The 22,782-nt window shown below is 41.2% G+C and overlaps 1 protein-coding gene across 8 annotated transcripts in view; it reads right to left on the reverse strand.

The window, feature by feature from the left end:
- NCOA1 (nuclear receptor coactivator 1) overlaps positions 1–22,782 on the reverse strand; it is a 179,430-nt gene that overhangs the window by 155,086 nt on the left and 1,562 nt on the right. The gene's annotated exons all lie outside the window — the stretch shown is intronic.

Here is a 22,782-nt window from a genome sequence, read left to right on the forward strand (position 1 = left end):
TGCTTCAAGTCAGAGGTGTTAAGCTAATGAAAGGGATCAACAGGACTTTTCATGATGGTTGCTCAGTTATGGACACTAAAGCTGCAGCTTTTTTTGAATTATATCTTTGATTTGGCATTTCCCCTTCTTCACAGCTTTTTTTTTTAATAGACCCTTTATACAGCAGAAAAATATAATTCACAGGAAGCAGATGTATGTCAGAGGAGGAAATTTCTACAAATTCGTCTTGCACACCCCAAAAGCAGATGGGTCCCATAGTCCATTCTCAAGTGCTTTGCTGAATGAGGCAACAAAGCCCCCGCTACCATATTAATGAAATCCTTTCTTTGGAAACACTTACTTTCTATGCTGCAAATTTAGAATTAAAGACTTTTGAAGGTTACTCCATGCAAGCTGATTTGTTTTCTTTCAAATCCACAAAATCTTGCAGACAAATAGCCCAAACCGTCCAAAATTATTTTTAAATTCCTTACTACCCAAAACCTGATAATTGCTTTTAACATTCTTAGTTTTCCTTGTCTTGTTTTCCCGCTGCATTACTTTCTTTACAGCTCACACCTCCTATGGTTTAATGCCAGGCTTGCTTTTTTAAAAACACTACTTGAGACAACAGGATTTACTTGGCTTTAAAGCACAAGTTTTGACAAATGCATTTCTTAAGTTCTCTTGCTTGCAAGGAAAATTCATGGCACCTCCTACCAAAACAGATCCTAAGATCCAATAAAAACCTGGAAAACACTTGCTGTTGCATCTCCTCTTTGGGGAGTGGAAATCTCAAGCTTCCAAACACACAGGCTAAGGGACGGACTGTCTGTCCTCGACGTCAATCTTATCATGATGAAAGGTCTTCATCATCCTCAGCTTTTAAATTATCTGCTCGCCAAATAGAATAGAATCGTTAACAGTGTCTACTAAGTTCAGCTCCTTCCTGATCCATAAGCATTTCCCTGCACCTTTTATTTATCAGGTCTCTTCTACCTCTTTCAGCTTTCCCCAGTGAGCTACAAGTTTCCTCCGTGCACATTTCTACCTGGAGCAGTTCCTCAGGATACACCCTCCATCAGCACAAACAGTCATCATTTCACTAAATCCAATGGGTATATTTTTACCATCTGAGATCATCTCCTGTACTCCTACCTCTGCATAGCTCAAATCTCATCTCTTTACCATGCTGATGCTCTCATTCCCCACAAAGTTCGACCACTTACAGTCCTCTTCATGCTGATCCACCTCTTCATGGGCAATTTGTGTTGTCTGCTCCACATTGCAATTTACTACCTGCTTACGTTGGCTCTTACAGATTTGACAATTATGAAATACCTTATGCTGAAAAAAATACTCCTGGCTATAACACCTTGTTAACTAAATCCAAAAAAGATGCCATCGATAGTGAGGGCATGTTCTGGGCTCTGAGCTGTTCTCAGATGCAGCATAGCTCCCTCTGTATAAATCAAACATTTGTTTTGCAGTGTCTTTACACTTTTTTACACCAATTAAAAATAAATAAATCAAAGCAAATCCCATTCGCTGCTGGCATCACATCTGCTTCGCCTTTTTGTGATCTCCCTTCTAGAGCTTCTTCTAAATAGTTTTATGGCTTTATTATAGTTACAATGGTCAAAATCATTTTATTATGCAACCTGTTGAGACAACATTTTGAAAGCATGACAACTGGAAGCGCTGATGATGAATTAATTATTACAGTGTGAATAAGTAGTTTCATCCTTCTGATGTCCAAGGACGGGACTTTACATAACTTTTAAAGGAGACAGGAAAATTTTCATCCTTAGATTGCTCTTCAAGAGGCTTCTCCTGAAGTTCTCAAGTCTTGGCTCCTACTCTGTAGAATTCCACCAACAACTTACTACAATCTCCCAGGCAATTTATGATTCTGGCAAGACTCAGTGCAATCTATCACTCGGGTGACAGACAGAACATAAACTGTATCCTGGCTGACATCACTGCTGTAGTCTCTAGTGAAGTCAGAAGAAACTATTACAAAATGAAAAACAATGCTGTCAGAATTGCATTCTTTCTACCACTCCTCAAGTTCCATATTTCTTCCTCAACACAGGTTATTTTGCTTAAAACAGATGCGCTTTATCCAAGAGGACTTTTACCACCACTATTAACTGAAACACTCAAATAAAAGATTACATAAAATAGTACAAAACAAGCCTGAAAGCAGGAAAAGGAAGGTTGTCAGAATTCTCAAAGCAGTTGCTGTGCTGAAACTATATTAAAGTATATTTTCAAACACTAGTAAGGCCTTAAAAAAATCAAGTATATGAACAAGGGTTGAAACTACTAGAAAATGAGCAAATGATTTGACGCTACCAAGAACAAGACAAACTGGAGAGGTCTACAATTTGCTAAAGGCAGCATAGAATAGACTCTGATCCTCCTAGAATGAAGTAAGGCTTTTACTTGGATCTAATTCACTGTAACTTACTACACAACTACTTAGTCTTGTTACATAGTCCTAACAAAACCTCGCAGAAAGGCAGAAAGGTAATTAAAACAGGTGGACTTCTCACATTCCCTAATTCTATAAGCAAGGCTACAGCAGGCTGCAGAAAAAACATACACAACCTCCAGGGGAAACATGCTTGCTAAAATATTCAAAAAATGGAGAAAGCCTTGGGTAAATGCCATTCCTACATCAACATCAGAGATAGGTCATCAGAAATTCCAGCCTTTGAGGATAATGCCTCCTACCCAAGAAGAAGTCTGAATGAGGCTTGTCATTAACTACAGACACATCCAAACTATCACACAAGCAAGAAGATTCTTCCAACCCAGACACCAACGAGGATGACTGGCTTATCAGGTGAATCGTCAAGGTCACCGACATCCTCCCATGTTCTCATTCCTCAAACAAATCAAAATGGAAGATAAATATTTGCATAGAGCTGCTAAATCCAAAGACTCAATGTCCATTATTAAACACGAGTAGACAGTAGCTCACTACCACTGGCAAGAATCACCATTTTCCAATAAATCAGTGGTTTGCTCAGGGATTAAAATTTTTAGAGGCAAAAATGTGCAAAGTTATCGCCTGCTACAGCACGTTGTGTCAGTCCCTTCTCCCATTTCCAGAGCTGGAGAAGACTTGCATGACAGCAGACTACATGAAGATTGACACTTTTACCTCCCACCTGCATGGGACTCCAGCAGCCTAGAAACTTTCCCCAAGTACCCTGGTATTCTGACAGACATTTGTATTATTACCATATTCTTTCTAAACTGAGCAATTAATGCAATGCTGACTTAGCAACACAATCAAACACAAAAGAAACCTGTCCTATTTAGCTGCCTAACGCATCCAAGCATGGGCAAAATTTGCACCGTTCTACCAAAGCCTCCCTTCTCACCTGAAAAGGAACAGCAAGAGATTCTTCTAGAAGAATTAAATAACTTAATTAGCATTAGCATGCGTAAGTACTTACATCTATGTTTTAACCTTCTGCCTTCCATTCCAGCCTGTCCTCATCTTCCTCTTCTCTAATATCTTTATCCAGTTTTCCTCCTCCCTCTTTTCTTTTCACTGTCCCTCACTTCCCCTCCACAGAAAGAAAGGTTTGAAATACCAAAGCAGCATCCTCCCCTCCACAGACACTGCTCCTTCTATTCCTCTAATGGATTTTATCGTTTTTCTTCTTGCTCACTCACTGTTTCTACAACCAGGATGGCGAGGTGCTCCCTTCAGCAGGGGCTTTTAAAGGCGAGAGGCTTTTTTGAAACATTGCCTGCCCAGGGGCACGTCAAAGGAACTCTGAGTGCCCACCACACACACACACACTCGAGAAGGTTTATAATTTTTTTTTAACATTATTAATACCAAAAGAATGCAGCCAAATCACAGAATAAATGAGGACCGACGTTAAAATATTTGTGTACTTGTTTACTTCTCTTGCTAATGGTCCTAATTACAGAGGCCACTGTGGTCTACTAATTTACCTCTCAGGGCACAAAAATGATTTCTAAAAATTCAGTAATGCCTATGAAACTTTATTTAGAAAAAGAACAGGCTCAGATCAAAAGAAATGTACCCAACCTGCACCCATGCCCAGGAAAGTAGACCGCAGCAAAGGCAGCCCATGAGGACACGTGGAATTTCTTCACCGTGACACTACACGTTGAAAAGTTGGAAGAGCAGAGCAAAGATCCTCGAAGAGCATTTCAAACCAGAGAGAATATACTGCAAATAGTATTAGCCACCGAGACTATTAATTTAACAGGTTTCTGCTGCAGCTGAGGTGCGCCAAGAAGCTTAGCAAAGCATTCAAAGGCCTGCTGGATCACATTACAGACAGCACTTTCATACTTATGTGCAATAAAGACTGAGTATAACCTAAATATACATCCACTTAAAGCGACAGCTATCCTTTTCAAAGTAAAAATACTTCTGAACTTTTCTAAAAGTTTTTCTTAAATGGTTTAACCTTGCTTGCAAAAGTTTCCGAGCAGTCCGGTATCAGTACATTGTGCTCCTGCGCTGAAGATTATGTTCAAGACCAAATCTAGATACAAGTCTACGGGAAACTGGAACACCAAGCCTGCAGATGTACTGCAATGGTCTTTTTATCTAAATCAGTTTAAATAAATAGAATTTGCATCTGGCTGGAGACAGGGTATAGATAACAAGCATTCCTGACGCACCAGTTGCAAAATCTGCATGCTGTGGTTTCAGACTTGTACATTTCTATAGTACAAGGCGCCTGAATTCTGGTCTCCTCTACAGCCACAAAATCACCTAACATCTCCTGTTACGATTTTCTGCAGTAAAGTGGTCTATGGCAAGGGCAACAGCCTTTGCTGGCATGGCTACCCAGTATATTCCTGTTGGACGTACTGGTTTTCAGCCAACATTTTAACAAACCTAAACTTCCAAAGTAGCTTAAATTAAGACAAGACCTCTCAAGCTGTGATGAAGGTACAGAAGAAAAGCAGTGGCAGGAAAAGAACCTCAATCAGTTTCAGTTGTAATTTACCCCCAAAAATCCACTCAGATGATCCTTTGATACGATGTTTCATTCTAACCCCATAATATATCTAGCATGTGCAAAAATACACTGCCAGGAGCACCCTCTACTCTTGCTACAGCAGAGCAACCAAAAGCATCATGGATTCAGAACCTCCTGCAGAAAATTCTTAGACTGAAAAACATTAATAATCTTATGAGCAAAGAAAGTCAAAAGCAAAACAAAAATCAAGAGAAAACAGGGAAATTAAGAAAGCAAGCTAAGACTTAGGATACTTGAATGCCCACGTCAGCCTGCAGTCACGCAGGACAGCTCTCGCAGGGATGAGCACCACTAACTGCCCAGACCTGCCCAGCAGCCACCAAGGTGTAAAGCAGGTTTCCACGACCAGCACGGGAGCTCTGCTTACAGCTATAACCCTTTTAGCCCAACATCCAGAATCCACAGGCTGCCAAGTGGACACTGCCACTGAAGATTACCATGGCTTTTCCCCGGGACGAAGTGAAGAGGGTCATCACAGAGGGAACAGCCGTCACTTTCTTGCACAAAAGTACTTCCCACTCGCTTTTTCCTCACTAGCACAAGCCTAAGCCTTCTCCTGACAAGGGCTTCTCTCCAACGATGTGTACAGCACTTGTCCTTAAAGCAATTACACAGGCTATGAGCTATTCACCATGTCAACAACAATTTCTCTACTACGGACTGAAACAGCTTAGGAAAAGACACCGCTGAGGTCTGCCTTCCCTGCTGGAGGGCGTCTCTTCACCTGAGCCCACGAGGACAGGTACAAAGAACGGCTCCTCTCCGGAGGCAGGCGATGGATGGAGAAGGTGAAGCTGCTCTGCCCAACTCCAGCTAGTAAACACAACACAACTGGCATCACTGGAGAAGAAGGATACTAAACACTTTATAAATATCGTTAATTTTTCCAAAGGTAGTGGAAGGCGACTACAGCAAGCTTCTCAAAATTATGTTTTACTGGTTTCTGGAAATAACTGGTTAAGCTACCGAGGCTCTGACAGCCCCCAGCTCCTCACAAATTCATGTTATGAGCTGTGGTTTCCTGTTTGTTATGTTTTCCAGTATACTTAAGACACTGCCTTGAAATAAGTTACTTTACCCCTGCCCCCCCCCCCCCCCAGCCCCGTCCAAGGCTGACATTAAACCGTGTAAACATCTGTTTGAGGTAACAAGTTTGTCTTACTTTCAGAAGAGGGAAATTGCCTAAATTTAGGGTCTTTATCGCATCCCTTTGTAAATATATACCTCCTATATGTTTTTGTTTAATAAACTGCTCATCAATTAACATTTAAGTGTTCAAAAATAAGCAGAGAGAAAGCTTGAAACTCATTTTAATTACGCTTTGATAAAAGAGTCAACCCATTTCTTCATGCACTGAAAAGCAGTCATTTAGACTGTCATCTTAGCGAGTGAATTAATTTTCTTAAAAGCAAGGGAGAAAATGAGATCGATTTAGGTTAACGCTGAGCACCTAGTAAATGTTTGCAGCGTTTACCCAGGTTATGCATTATACCACCCTTCCTTTAGGGAAAAAGGTCAATCGCGTAGTAAAAGCAAAATACTGTTGAGTCAGGCCACCTGCAATCCAGCCCCGGTTCTGAAATCAGGCAGCTGCAAGTCCTTGGCCGTGCTGCTGAAAGCTTGTGACTCCATTTAGTCATCTGCAAAATGAAATGTTCGGTGACACCACGCGAGCACGTCTGCGCACGCGTGCAAACCGCGATCTTTGGAACAAAGAGGCTGTACGGATACCGTGGTTCAGCCTGGGGCCTTTGACAACGTCGCGCCAGGTAGCGTACGTGGCTCACCGCAGCGAAGAGGCTGGTCCTGCGAGCAGGGCTTGCTTTACTCAGGGTGAAGGATGTGTCGGTGTAAACCATATCAACACGCAGCACACTTCACGGATAGATAGAGCCCCAGCAGCAAAGGTATACACATGGCCTTCAAATGAACGACTTTTTCTTTTTTTCCTTTTGGACAGATTACCGAAGAAAACAAAACCTGGCACAGGCAAATGCTCTCTGCTGAGCTGCTCTTTATTGGATGGTGATGTTCTGCTGCACTACAACACACATTTGGATCTAATTACCCTATTAAGAGTCACAGAAGGGATGCGCTAACTATATTGTCTCCAGTAGGTCACCAGCAGGAGCCCTCTCTCCCTCTGCCACACCAAACCCCGAAGCCGCAGAGCAGCACGCTCCACCTGGCTGCCCAAGGAGCCTCCCAAGCAAGCCAGAGGAAGAAGCCACTATCGGTCAAGGTAGGGTATTAACAAGGAAAACAGCGTTTCAGCCTAGCAGGCAGGGAGTCACTTGCTGCGTGCTGCCGGGCTCGGCTGAGATGTCAGCTGTGACCCTCAGATGCTAAGCTAGCTGACATAAAATGGAAGCAACGGAGCTGGAAGGTATCTCTTCCTGGTGTTGCAAACCCCATAGCATGATCCCCTTTCCTCTGACAAAGTCAGTGTGCGAGGCACTTTTATTCTCCTGGGATCGCACATGCACTTGGCAGATTGAGAAATCTGGTGTACTTTCATATAAGATTCCAGTGCACTAGTTATTATTTTTAAATTTATCTGCTTCTGAAGCTCCATTAATTTCACGAAACCTTTATGAAGAAAGGGTGTGAAGAGCTATTTTTGAGAAAATCTTCAGGTTTTTCCTCCCTTTTTTTTCTAGCAAGTCATCCTTTGCCTTCTCATTTTCTACTGAAGTCTGCAGAGTGTGGACATTAACAAACTGTAAGCAAAAAGGATGCTATGTAACTACACACAAAATTTTATCCTTCCAGATGATGTTGCTAACTAAAGCTCTAAAAGCTTTTAAAAATATCTCTAAAAGCTACCATACACATCAGCCACCCCAACCTCCCATTGACAGATGAGGCATATTAGAAGTCTGCCTTCTAATAAGCTATTGCAGAGGCACAAGTCTGGCAGGCTGATACATGTGATGCCTTTTAGAAACCCCAGGTGTAAAACACACCGATTTCATGGAGCATGCCACAGGGCGTTACGGCTCAGCCCCACCACTTGAGTTTCCAGTTGTGAAAGTGCATTGTATCCGTAATCCTGCCTAATGCACATTTTGGCTTCAGCAACTCTCACCAATAAGGTTTTTTTTCTGTGGATAAGGCTATCGCAGCCATTGGTTTTTGTCTTTGAAATGTCCTTGAAAGCCAAGGAGTCAGAACAAAATCAGTAAAAGATATTATCCTGGAAATTCATAAACTGGGTCACGGGGAAATAGACAGAAACTATTGCCATCTGAAAACACAATCTATAGTACAAAGGTATAACAAAATGGTTCTAGGCTTCCCAAGAAATACAGTTCCGTTCATTCTCTGGGATTTTGCTACTCCAATTTTTAAAGTAGATTCTTCACCATTTCACAAGGAAGTTGAGAGCAGTAGTGTTGCCAGGTTGTGCCAAAGAAAGGCATCCCAAGGGACTTTCTCCCAAACACCAAGTTAAATGAGAAAAAGAAGCCTCATTTCTTACAGAAACCTGTACATCAGACACAACAGCTGCAATTTTTATTGCAGTAACCCCTACAAATTCAAGTTATGGTTTCAGCATCAAAAGGGGGGAACTACATAGGAGCCAGCAACGGCATCTTTTTTTTAATTCCACTGGGAAGCTTTTCTATTACTCTGTGCTTTCAGCTGCGTGCAATTCACCATTTTGCTTGAAGCAAACGGGCAGTGTGAGGCAAGGCATGAAACGCTCAAGAGCTCCGTGCCAGAAACGACCAGCTCAGCTCACCAGCATGACTCATCAGCCGGCAGCACAACCGAGCTCTCCCCAGCCTGCGCTGGGAGTTCAAAGCAACTCTTCCCCCCCACTCAAAACATCAGGGTCATGTTCTCAGCAGAATATCAAATACAAGAAAATCAATTATTTACGTCATTCTTTTAGTTGCAATTTGCAAAAAAAATAAATATTCGCTGGTTTTACACAGCACATTGATATCCACTACACTTGGAGCAGAAACGTCATTTAAACCATTCCAAGCAGAAATTACAGTCAATTCCAGAGATCCTGATAGGGTAGAATACCCTAAACAAATATTGCCAAAACATAAGAAAACAGATGGATACCACGTGCATCTGTTGGAAGCAAATACAACCTTGCCCAGGATAAAAATCTTCATAAACAATAAAGCAAAGCCCTACATATTTTTTGCTTGACTAAGAGGATTACACAAGGGGTTTATGAAGACATTTACACCAGTATTAACAAACTATACAGTAGCAATATACCCACTCGTGTAACTGCAATACGTGTAACAGCCCTTCCTTCGGGAATTGCTTTCAAATACCAAGAGAGAAACGATGCTTCGCTCATGACACGGGACTTGCCTGGCAGGAGGGAAAAGGTGCCATAGCAGCGTTACAACAGCGCTATCACATCCAGCAAAGCTCATTTCCTCAATGCCACAGTCCCATGGACAGTGCTTGGAGTAAGTCCCAAAGATAAGGGGACTATTAAGGTCTAGCGCCACAACTATTGTACTATAAAGCCTTGCAGTGAGACTTCACTTACAGACTCCCACATTAAGATGCAGTCATTCTATTAAAGAAAGAAAAAAAAAGAAAAAGAAAAGAAAACAAACCAACAAGCCCATGCTACCAATCTTGACGCTTAGGTCTCACTGTACCCTAGCACCAGCATCATCACCGTTAGTGAATTTAAGTTGAAATGCAGTTGCAAGCTACATGAGGAGACTGGTTATACAGCCTAATTGGAAAGAATATTTCACAAATGTCACAGATTTAAAAATAAGTCTGCAGTCTGAAACAAGACAGAGCAATAGAACACCGTCTTGTTCCCTGGTACAGTTAGATCACCCATAACTAATATTTCTAAGTCATAAAGTGTCTGCCACGGGCAAGGTGGAACCATTAACAACTACTTCACGTGCCCTACCACCAGTGAGCCCGTCAGTCCACCCTCCTTGAAGAATTGCTCAGCTGACCAACTTTACTCAAGCTGCACTTCAGGAAAACTCCTTCCTCTCCACCCCAGTTGTCAAAGCACACCCAGCAGCCTCCTCTCTCAGTACACCTGTTGATAAAGCGATATTCAAACGCAAAACCAGATTTTTAAAAGATGCTAATTACCGACAGCATCTTAATGGTTTCATTAGAAACTAGAGCTCTCCATCAACGCCAGAGATCATGCCAGTACGTCAAGGAAAATAAACATTGGGGGCTTATATTAGAAAAGGTGTTTCTTCTTTAGGTACTGCCACAATAAAAGCAGAGAGGACAACTCAAGAATTACAGCGTTGCATTTTTCATAGTATCATTATGAAATATAAACACCTCAATAAGCAGCAGAGATTTTTCAATATGTAAGTATCCATTTTCTGGGGGGAAGTATTACAAAAAAAAGTAAGGACATTTTGCTACTCTGTGACGACTTGCTGCACAGGTTTAATTTTAGATTAAAAGGTCCAGTATCTGTGCTGACTAGAAAGGATCCTTTTGAGGTTAAAACACAGGGTTACACATCAGAAAAATCTTGGATCTGTTTTCAGCTCTGCCAAAAACATCCACTAAGACCCTGAGCGAGTCCAGTTAAGCCAAATCAGAAAAAAACCCCACTCTTCCCTAAGAATCTGAGGGTAATTCTGTGGTAAGAGTGAACTGTGCTACTTACACCGTGAAAATACATGATAATTACTCCCAAATAATGTATGAAATGGTTAATTCCTAGTCTTCGCTTGCATAGACAACCTGGCTTTTCTCAATTTTTAGGCAACACTCCTATTTACATGGGTGAAGCATTTCCATTCTAACACCACCTCATCACTCTTCCATAATTCAGCTTTTTCAGAAAAATATTCTCAGATTTGATGGCTGAAACTTCTGCCTCTGCAGTTGATTTGGATTTTTCTTCCTTTCTGGTTGAAGGAGTGTTCTTAGAGGGGGGAAACCCCCACACCAAATACCTAACAGCCCCAGAGAGCCTGTCAAGCTAACAACCAAAAAAGCATCTACAGCTCAATTTCTGGAGCTGCTCTTGAACTCCTGGAGCCTTTAATCTATTGAACAGCAACAGTAGTACTCATATCTCACGAGAAATACTAAAGATAAATTCAAATTAATTTAGCGATGGTGAAGCCCAACTACCCTAGCTGCAAGGACTACAGAAAAAACAATGGAGCGATTCATAGAATTTCATATTCAGAGCAACAACTCGAGTGTCAGACCACACAACGAACGATGAGGGCTGGAAAAAAACATTGAGCCACTGACCAATTTTGCTCAAGCAAAATCCATCCTTTGCTCCAGGATAAGCGCCCTGATGCAACAAAAACAATATAGAGTTGCACAACAGTATTTACAGGCACCAAAGCAGTGCCAGAGTGGAGCCAAAAATTCCAGCTTTTCTGCACTGAAAAGGTAGTAACACTATTTAGGCAACAGCTTTTATGTACATTCTTAAATATTTAGACCTCTATGCCAAGAACATAAATTACTCATCTGGGACAGGCTGCAAGTGAATGTTGTTTAACAGATATCACCAGCTTCAATAAATTAGGCTTACACAAAAAATAGTTAATAATGCTCCAGTTGGCTATTAAATACTTCCCACTACTTATGCAGCACATATTAAAGAACCGGCTAGTAGCAACTGAACAAATTCCCATTAAAACACAAATACAAATGCTGTATTTTACAATTATGTGGATACAGTGACAGCTATATTTGCCCAGCTCATGGTTGACTTCACTAAGGGTCTGTTGTGGAACACAGACAGCTCACCCAAAGCGATTTTCATAACAAAAGTCTAAATATTTTAGTATTATTTCCTCAAAATTTCTGGTAAACTGTTGTAGCTGTGTAAGATCTGTAGTCCAACAAAGTAAAGTGCAGCTAGAACTGAAAAAGAGAGGGTAAAAAAATACTACAGTTGAGAAATAAGGAGGGGGTTTAGCTATCTTTTCTGATTTTTTTTTTACCATAAAGATACACTAAATCGTTACCCAAATATTTATCTCAACAATTCATGGCTATGAAAACTGCTGATAAACTTTTAGTCTGAAAATCCTTAATCACAAGCATGCCAGCAATAAAGAGGCTACAGTCCATGTAAGTTCTTACGTGACATCTTGTAAGTACGCAACTACTTTCAACGAGGATTATTTGAATTTAAAGGCAGTCGAATAGAGAACTTGAACACAGCTTGGGTGTATCAGCCCCACAGGAATCAAGGTAAGCAAAATGCTGACCACATATATTATTAAATATTATGCTTACATGACTAAAAGAAGGGAACTAAATACCACGTTACAAGACATTTCAGAGGTAAGGCAAGAAATGACAAATATACTTGAATCATGGCAGTCCCTCCCTAAGTAGCTTATTTGTTTGTTTAGTTTCAGGCACAATGGGAGCTTGGGCTAATTCAAGTTGCCTGTTACTACCTCATTATAAATACTAATTACTGCTATTACTTACTAAACATTTATTTGGGTGAACCTATAATGCAAGCCAAGATGCCTTTTCAAGTCTATCTCAGAAGCCCAGCGGGAGCAGTTGTGATTCCAAAGCGAGTGTGAAGACAGTATTTTATATAGACTCCCTTCTCCTCTCTTAACAAGCACTAGATTTTTAGGGAAATCGTTATTTGGTACACCAAAAAACCTTCAGAAGGATGCAGTCTTCCTAAGAAGTAATTCATCCCAGTCTTCACCCACAGCAGGATGAGGATAACTCTCGGGAAGCACAGGTAGGACAAAACCTCTTAAGCAGGGGAGAAGGGGGAGCCAAGTTCAGCTCTTCTTCCTTTAAGAAGTGAGGACTTTGGTTTAAATACATTAGTAATGTTTTGCAGTTACGTTCAAAGTGCTCTGCCGTCAGCTAATTAATCCTTGATACAGGGAAGTGACATAGTGGTTAATTTTTGATCAGTAAAATCAAGAAGGATGACAAGCAAATTACTTAAGCCAAAAAAATCAGGTTTCAGGCCATCTCAAACCAATGAAACATAAAACCGTCTTCAGCACACAGCAGCACATCCTCAGTCTAAAAGCAAGCAATCACCAGTTCTTTCAGACCCCTCCATACTGACTTAACAGATAGCGTTTTGATAATTCTTTTACCATTTCACAGCATAAATGGCTGAAATAGGTACTAAAACTGAGGCCCAAGAGCCCTACCCACCAGTGAGCCAAAAAAATAAAACCACCAAAAACCTGACAAAACCCACATAAATTATTCTATAGACGGCAATATCGAGCGATTTCAATCCAACTAGCTTCTGTGTTTCCAAGTTCTGTGCTTCTTTAGCAAATCTGTGCCTGTGCATCAGCCAGCTATGTCTCTGAGTACATGCATACTGATTTTCTCCCACATGAGAACTCTCATAGGTCATTTCAGAGAAAAAAAGATAAGGGCTTTTATTTCTTTTTCTTTTTTGATGAAGATGAGGTTCAAAATGGCCAGGTACAGGTACACAAACCCTGTGATGTGTTCAAAGAGCTTGCTGAGATAAAACTGTTCTTAACATTTCCACGGTCCTTGAACCAACTATGTGGTATCCCTATACAGCAAAGCAGGAGATGAACCTGGAATAAACAAAGTTTGATTTTGATACTCAAGGAAAGGAGAAAAAAAAAAATGCCAACCAAACCCACACATTTCTGGTAACACAATCAACTGCGAAAGAGGAGAAAGACCATCTCCAATTTTGACAATCTGCTGTGAAAAGGGGGATGGAAAGAGCTCAAGGCTCAGACAAGGAGACTTGACAACATAAATTTCCAGCCACTGATGCTTGACCTTTCTACACAAGCGATCTAATCCCCTTGCAAAGCATCACACTGTCTTCCCACTGGTGCAATACTGTTTTACTCCATCTCTACCACACGCTGCTTTCAAGATGACGTTTTAAGAATTTCAAGGACCAGCTGAATGCAGCTGCTGGATTAGGAGAGGAACCTCTGCCACCACCTGAAGCAAAATTCAATTTTTGAGTCAAAATGATCCTATACTTCCGCTCCACCCCACCAGTGAATGACCATCCTGCCATGGCCGGATCTATCTACAAGGACCCTATTAGCATTTTTGCAAAGACCACCTCCTTTTCACTGCTTAACAGGAAATTCTGCTCTCCACCTTCGTACTCTCTACCATGACCCATCCACGCTTGTACTCTTTCATCATCTTCTATTGATGGAGAAACAGAACAGCCTTTTAGAAATTTCCAGCACTTGGAAGACATAACTTCCACTCATCATAACAGAGGACACTTAATCCTACAGCCTGTTCACGTGTTTGAAGTTCCAGATAGCCTTTTTTCACTGCTAGGAACACAAGCACTATCCTCCGTTTGCAGAAACCTTTGTGGTCATTCAGAAATGCCTTATACCTACTTAAGTCATCTTCTGAAGGTGGAAACTACTTGCTGATTAAATCCAGTTTGTGGCATATCAGTTTCCTAAATTATTTTACCAGCAAGGGCTAATGCGAACAATAGCTCTGCACTGAGCCACATGCATCATTCTGTGGGTTAGGACAGAACTCATTTAGTGCTTTAAATCTTACTACAACTTGCTGATCGGGATGTAAAAGATGCACTTATCTCTGAACTGAAGGCTTTCAAACAGCTTGAAACAAACTCAGCTCTTCTGTCTTCAAGTAGCAGTTGTTTCTTATTCCTCGCACTTCAGGAGGCCTATCTGAAGAACTCTCTTAGTAAACAAATTAAAATTATATTACTATATTGGATTTAGACAATTTAAACCAAAATCTAAACACTGTAGACCAACTGTTCCAAGAGTAAATGCAGATACAAGAGTCAAATACTGGATCTCTAAATTTCCCCACAGCAAGCTGGACAAGCCTGTGCCCATCCATGAAACGGGAATACTTTCCTAGTCCCCAGAGATGGTGCTTACACATAAAAAGTCCCCAGCAGTCTCTGGACAGTGAGGGGCTTTGTTTCAACAAGCAGGAGCTCTCAAAGGTGCATAAATTTGCAGCGAGACATGACTGCGGGGTAGATGGAGTGGTACAATAGCCCTGACAGCATTACTCTGCCAAACATCCAACTGCAGCAACCTCTGGTAGGTTTAGTATCAAACTTTCCCCCATCAGCAAACTAATGGGCAGCACAGAGGGAGGAAAATATTTCCAGGCTGGTATTCTTTGGGGGTTTTGTTGCTTTTTTTTAAATTGTTAATAGCTGTTCTGTGAGTTTTCTCCTTGCACATTAAACCTCTGCAATGAAACTTAAATCTTGTTTAACTAGATTTGTCTAAACTGTTTTTACAAACCCCAAAGAGTTTATTGCCAGCTTGCCAGTTGCACATGAAATGTATGAATTACCAAATGTAGGTATTTTCCAGCATCCAGGAGGAAATCTGAGAGTAAAAGCATGCTTCTTGTTTTTAAAATACCTCCTTAAAAAGCCTTCAGAAGTTATTTAATACTGTTTTCAAGAAGTCCGCGGTATCTCTGTAATCATACATTCTGTGGCAAGAGCAGGAATTCAGGAATCCAGCTCTCCTTGCACGTAGCCCCACGCACGCACACCTATAAGCAAGTCAACAACCACAGTGACAAGCAGGGCTGTTCTAAGTTTGGGAACGAAGGCTACAGTTCTGTCAGAGGCCATCAGCAGCGACATGTTCCTGCTTTTTTAGTGGTGTACGCACACGCTCAACCTCCCAAACCAGACTGTCCCTTCCTGCCCTTCTACTGGATGACATTTCTCCCCAGCAGGACTGGGTCACCAACCTTTCTGCACCCTGAAATGAAAACCTTGGTGCTGTCCCCACCCCACCTAAAAAGTACACTGCGTTCTCCACAAACCAGGACACAGAAATGATGCTTATTCTCTTCCTACACACCCCAGCCCCGCTGACCTGGCTCGAGCAACCTATGTCACTGCACCACCACCCTAATGCTGCATGGCAAAACCTTCACCCCCCAGCTTCCGCGCTCACCCTAGCTTCCCAAAGCGGGACTCGCCACCTATCCTCATCCACCATCTCCGTCCTTGTTTCTCCACAACCTCGATCAGAAGCGCAAGCACACCTGCAAACCCCAATTTTACGGCTCTTTGCAGGTGCTGACAGCTCCCGAGTGCCACCACAGGGACCCACCTACACCAAGGGTCCCACAATAACTTATTCATGTTCAGCACCAGGAGTTTAATTGCCTTCCCATCACAAAATACCTCATTTTGAAGTGGTCTGCATACCACAGGGGGTGTATGCATGCCACAGTTTGGGAACCTCTGCTCTAAGGAACAAAAGCCATCAGATGCCTGTCATCAGAGCTACTTGTCAATGACGCAGAGACTGCTGGAGCCAAGCCTCTTGAGGTTTGCTGGCAAATTCAAGGAAAGTTGCACCCAATTTAATAAATCCACATATACAACTAGAGCAGTCGAGTGCACCAGGTACTTGAGAATAACCTGTCAAGTGCCTTTTACCTTTCACTAACACCCTGTTACTCGGGCAAATTATCCAATTGCTGTGATTCAGTTTTATTCACCTGAAAAAATGAGCGCAAAAATCGGAATAATATTTCTTTGTCTCGCAGGAGCATTACAAAAAGTAGCCAATACATGTGCGATGCTCCATTCATATCAAAAACGAATTTCAGAAAGCAGCTTATCATCTAAAAACATTAGAAGAAAATTAGGTTGCAAAAATCAAGCACTAAAAATTATAGAGTAACAGATTTATGATCATCTGTGCAACCTTAATCCGTTCCACTTTGTTAGTCCAACCCATACAATGAATAAGTCAGAGAATCTATGGAAAAATATCATCCGGCTACAAAATTATAATTACAGTTGCATCTGTTTTTCCTAACTTTTGAATGTTCAGCTTACAAATTAAATAGCTTTTAGATTTAATGGAACTTCCCAGGTTTTGGTTCTAATTGGCAATATCAAATTGTACTTTTTTTGATATGCTGTACTGAAATATATTTCATCCACCACAGTATCAGAAAACTATATTAAATGATCACATTATGTCACATGGAAACAGACTTAATTCATAGAATTTAGGTACTTTATTTTTCCATTTTCACTGCACTTGAAAAATAGATTAAGTGTATTTACCAGATAGATATTTTCCATACAGCAAGCTTTGTATATACAATATTGATTCCGTTTCCAACAACAAAAGCGTAAAATCAGGCTAAATGCTATTTTCAATGGCATTTTTGAATTCATTAAAGCTTTTTTTCTTTCATTTATTTTGGACCTGCAAAGGGATTATCACTATTGCATCTTCAACAACACAGAACTTCATGCCAACTCTGTCAAGAGTGAGTAAACTGTTTTAAAGGTTAAGGACATAACTATTAATCTAGCTGTCAGAGGTGCTGGGATCTCACAACTTCCACTGTGCCATCAGTGGCTACTCCACACTGAAGACAATCTGATTACACTAAAATATGCATCTGGGAATGCAATTTCAGACATCGAGGGAAAATTCACATCAAAGTTTTTTCACAAAGAGCACTTAAAAACAAACTCTAGAGAAAAATATTTGCTTGGACAATAGGATACAGTTGAAAGAGTACCAAGAAAGCTTGCAAACAGTAGAAATACAAAGCATATTCTAAACCACTGGATTTTCATCACCTTAATTTAAAAGAAAGCATAGAGCTACATGCTGCCAAAAGCAGAGCTGATTTCAGTCCTTATTCCTATCCTGTGAGTCAGAGGCCCGCATAATGTGGTGTTTTACCTGATCCTTCACCAGCAGCTCTCACTTATTCCATAAACCAACATTCTTAAAATGACATTTGGAGACATGAACGGAGGTATTTTACACATCAGTTCCATTCCAAGAAATTCTAACTATTCATACAATAGCAAATTAGGCTTCACACTAATTACATTTCAATACACATAGGGACGTTGTGCTCAACTTTACAGTAAGTTGAGATATAAGCACATTGTAAACACTGAAGTTTCATATCCTTAACGATACTGTGCATGCAATATTTTGTTATTAAGTTTGAACTTACACGTTATATAAGAACACAGCATAATCTGTTGGGTTCTGCTATAAATGTTTCCACTACTAATGTTTCCAGAAGGGCCAGTTACCATTCCTTCAATCCTAACGCAGCATCTCCTATCATTAAAAAATACTCATCAGGAATTCACCTTTCAGCTGAGCACCATTTGCAACTGGAGCATGGAAGAAAGTCTGGTGAACTCATCCTGCCAAGCTTCCCTGCTAAAACTCTGCTTGGAAATCTGTGCTCAGGAAAAAAAAGAAAATGGGTAGCACAAATGCCAGCTGTTTACAGAACTAGAGGGAAGACCCAGAACTCATCTAGCGTAAAACTGTCTACAACAGGTTTAAGTCTAGCTAATTGTTTATTTTTGTGCACAGATTTTCCAGTATGATTTAAAATAACTGGTCACAAGCAAGTACCAAAATCCTTTTCAGGTTAGCCAAACTTCTGTAAAAAACAAACAAACAAAAAGACCCCAAACAAAAACTTCAAAGACAGAGGCTAACTAGCACTTCCACTAAATAATTCATCTCCCAACTTACTCCAGATCCCTGAAGTATGTTGGTGAAACTGGATAGAAAGCCTCAGATAAAGAGCAAAATACAGGCTCTGGGGGAGAGGAGAAGAGAGGGAGGATAGGTAGCAAGCACCCTATTCACAAGACCTAAGAAGAAATAGAAGTTAAGCAGTGTAAGCTGCAAGATTTCTTGTACAATTTACATATGAATATGATTTAATGGTCTGAGAAGTTCAGGGCTTTTCTTTCCTATTTCTTCAATCCGGGAATTATACAATGTTAACAGAAAAGGAAAAATAAAAAAGAAAAAGATTTCGTTTTCATTGTTAAACTCTCAGTGCAGTTTTACTGAATGATTAGAATATCTCCTTTTATTATTATTTTTTTCTTTTAATTATTGAAACAGCAAATACTAATCTGAAACCTTCTGGACAGGGGATCACCATGCCTGTGGTTGGAGTCTCTCTCCCCTCCCAAGGCCATTCTTTCCAAAGACAGTATATGCTGCATACAAGAGAAAACACTATCATTAGGTGTATAACTTTATTAACACCTAACCATTCCAATATGTGTGATATCATTTAACATCATTTGATCCCACAGTAGTGTTATGATCTAAACTTATCCCCCCATTCACAATCAGGATCTGAATTCCACATATGTGGGAAAGCTACTGATTTGTTTGGGTTTTAAACAGTTCCCCATTCATAATTTCAGCATATGAATACAAGAAACAAGCCTACTTCTTGCCTTGCCTGGCATATTGCCTTATTTTTGAAGTCTTCACACTCTGAAAATCCAGAAAAATGAGACCCTTGAGATTTCAGATGTCACGTTAAAAAAAGGGGGGGGGGGGGGGGGGGGGAATTAAGCCGAAGAAATACTGTTTTGATCTTGTTTCATAGCATATTCCATGGTAGATAATTAAAAATAAACACAAAATAAACATAAATAGCTAAAAACAGAAATTGTGGGATCACCCTTGGCTGTTTAAAACAGAATCTAATGCTTAAGGATCCTTTCCCTCTGCAGAAAAATGCAAACACATCTAAGAGCTTTAAGAAGCTGACAATTTGTGGATCCTTAGAGCAAAATATGGCTACTGTAGAGTTCGCTAACCAAGGCAAGCCATCAAACTATTGACTTATATATTCACTGTGCTATTTTCCTTTCCTTGATCACCTTCCTGCAACTCACCAACTTGCATCAACTTCACTAAATCAGGGCAAATCTCTGCACAGACATACGCTGGTTTAAACACGACGGCCAGGATAGCTTGCCTCAGCTTACAGAACTTAATAAATCAGTAAGCAGGTTTAAACAGATTTCAGAATATCTATGTGCAGATTTACCTAAGTTGGTTAACAAATCTATGTAGTTTAGGCCACACAACCCTCTCCCTCGCACCCGAGCACTCGGGTGAGGATTCTCGCCGCAAGGTCTGCACACAAAACCCCATCCTCACTTTTTCCCCACTCACCCAAGGACATCTAAGGGAAATGTCCTGCTGCTCCTCGTGCCAAGACTCGCGGAGTCGCTTCCCAGTCAACTGGGTCAACCACACAAGAACCTACCCATCTTTTCAGGGGAAACAGTAGGAACAGTATTGCAGGATTATCAGCGCAGAAGCTATTTAGCCTGCATTTTCCCTGCAGAGTGTACTGGCACTAGCCCAAAGCCAAGCGAAGCCTAGTTTCTAACCTACATTGCCAGACAGGTAAATTAGTTCGGGCTTAAAGAACCTCCAAACAAGTTCAGCGGTTTCTTCCTTCCTAAGTGACAGGAGCCCAGGTAAAGAGCATGGTGCCGATACCTCCCTTACACCTAGACCAGACCTCCAAGTGCTTTAAAATCTGTCCCACAGCAAAGCCACAACATTTCAACTGGTCAACTTTACATGGAGATGCTGCCGTAGTGGTAAAAATCTGTTCTGCATTGCCCCGACTCACATGTGCCGGGCTAGGTATGTGAAGTGTTGAAGCTGTTTACAAGCAAGCCATAATTTTCAATATTGCAGCTACAGGCAAACATCCTATTCCAGATCCTGCTGCACCAGGGGAAGAGGGTGAAGCTCCTGGCTGTTCTCAGACCAATCAGCAGTGCTACTCCTGCGAATCCTCCCTCGCCCACCATGGCTCCAATGGGCTGGATCAGCCCTGACAGCGGGGAGGCAGGCAGAGGGCTCAGCCCAGCATCAGCAGCATGACAGCAGGCAGTTACCTCCCAAAAGACCATAAAGCACTGGCTCGCTGTAACGGTATTAAAAACCAACGAACCAAACAAAAAATCTCCATATTTAGGCTGCTAATATGCTGTAACTATCAACTCTCCTGCTGCCCACCACCATCCAGCCACTACCCCATCACAACTCTGCTTCTCTACCTCTTTAGGTTTATGTTGGAAGTTTTTGGAAGCAGAGTCCACTTTTGCTTCATTTTCGCATCACTCCTACCCCACTGCAAAGCCGGTCTATGCCTGGGGTTCCTGGATGCTGCAATAATACAAATAACATAGAACCGCCAATAAAAATTGCTTCTTTCTATCTGCCAACAATTAAAGCTCCTATGTAGGGGCGGTGGCCACATGCTGCAGGGTATTACACACCGTGTTGGCCTTTCAGGAATACCTGGTTAAAATATTTACCTGTTTGTCCAAGCCCTTCCTGCTTAAAACTCTGTCTTTAAAGGCAGAATCTAACTTTAAGAACTTTTTTTTTATTCCTCTTCTTTGATCAGGGAGATAAGAACCACGCTTCAAAGAAACACAGTCAACCAAGCAAAACAAGAATAACTCGTCATATAAATAGTTTCCTTATACAAAATACACTGTTTTTCAACTGGCAAACTATTTATGCAGGAGACGTGGTATTTTTAGTAGTAGCACACACACCTTCATTTCTGACAACTCCTGCAAAGTCTCATGCAAATTACCCCCCTCAGATTAGCAGGCAACAAGGTGCTGATCTCCAGCAGCTCTGTTCCTTGAAAATACGCTTATATAATTAAGCCTAATAATCCTGAAGGCTTCAAATATTTGTAACTGCCCCCCCAACAACCATGCCAAGAGACCCAAGTCAACAGAGGACACATGTTCCCCAACGCAGACTTTTACAACGTGAGGATGACAGTGATACTGCTCCAATAAACCTACAGTGGAAGTGTATGACTAATTGTATGAATTAGTCATGCAGTTGTGAGCATGTGTCGTAGCATTATCAGAGGGCAAGGCTCCGGGAAAACATGCACGCTAAAAATCAAAGTCAGCCCGCAGTGAATAAGAAAGCAAGGCCTGCCTTCTGAAGAGCCAAACCCCCCGCTCTCCTCTCAGGAAACCTATTTGTTTTGGAAGCAAGGATTTGCGCTGCCATATTGTTTGGCAACATGTTTCAAACAACAGATACCCATCTTGAGCAAATAAGTTGAGATTTAACATTTCATCATGCCCATCGGCTTTGAGCCAGGTGCAGTATTGCCAAAGTTACTACTGTTTATTATCTACCATCAAGAGCTGTTTGTCCCCTTAAGTGGCAACTTGAACTTTAATCATTTTCACAAAACAGCTCTGCAAAGCTGCGGATACTACGCTGCTTCCCAAGCCTCTCTGCAAATCTGTGGCTTTGCATCCATCTTCTCCCGGTTTCTCTCCCTGCTGCTCTGCCAGAGGCCTAGGTATACAGCTACAGATGCACACATATCATGTGAATTTCCGTGTTTGAGGTGCATTTTTTACTTTCTCTTGTATTAGAAAGCTGATGGACACAGCATAAAGAGTTCAGAACCCACACATCTTTGCTGAAAGATTCTGCAGGCAGAAGATCGCAACCTCTAAACTGCAGCGGGACAGTGCATTTCAAGAAAAGTAAACGAAGCATCTTTTTTGTTCATATAGATTTACCATCTCTTGCTACTTGAACTCACCAGGAATATTATTCCTTATATATATATTTTCATATATATATCTATATACACACACATGCAAATTTTATGCACACACACATATATATGTATAACCTGCCAGCCCACACAAACCCGGTCTTTTTCTTTTTTTCCCCTCAGTCTAAACCTGCAACACGAAGACTACAAGCCACGAGACAGGGTGAAGAACACACAAGCACCACCCACACGAGTCCAAATTTCCAGTTTTAATATACTTTGCTGTGTCACTCTTTTTTTTTTTTTTTTTTTTTTGCTATGCCATACTGGGGTAGTAAAATTGATAGCTACCGTATGCTGATCGAGCTTCCAGTGCAAGCCG

This window comes from Falco peregrinus, chromosome 7 (assembly GCF_023634155.1).
Source record: "Falco peregrinus isolate bFalPer1 chromosome 7, bFalPer1.pri, whole genome shotgun sequence".
Classification (NCBI taxonomy): domain Eukaryota; kingdom Metazoa; phylum Chordata; class Aves; order Falconiformes; family Falconidae; genus Falco; species Falco peregrinus.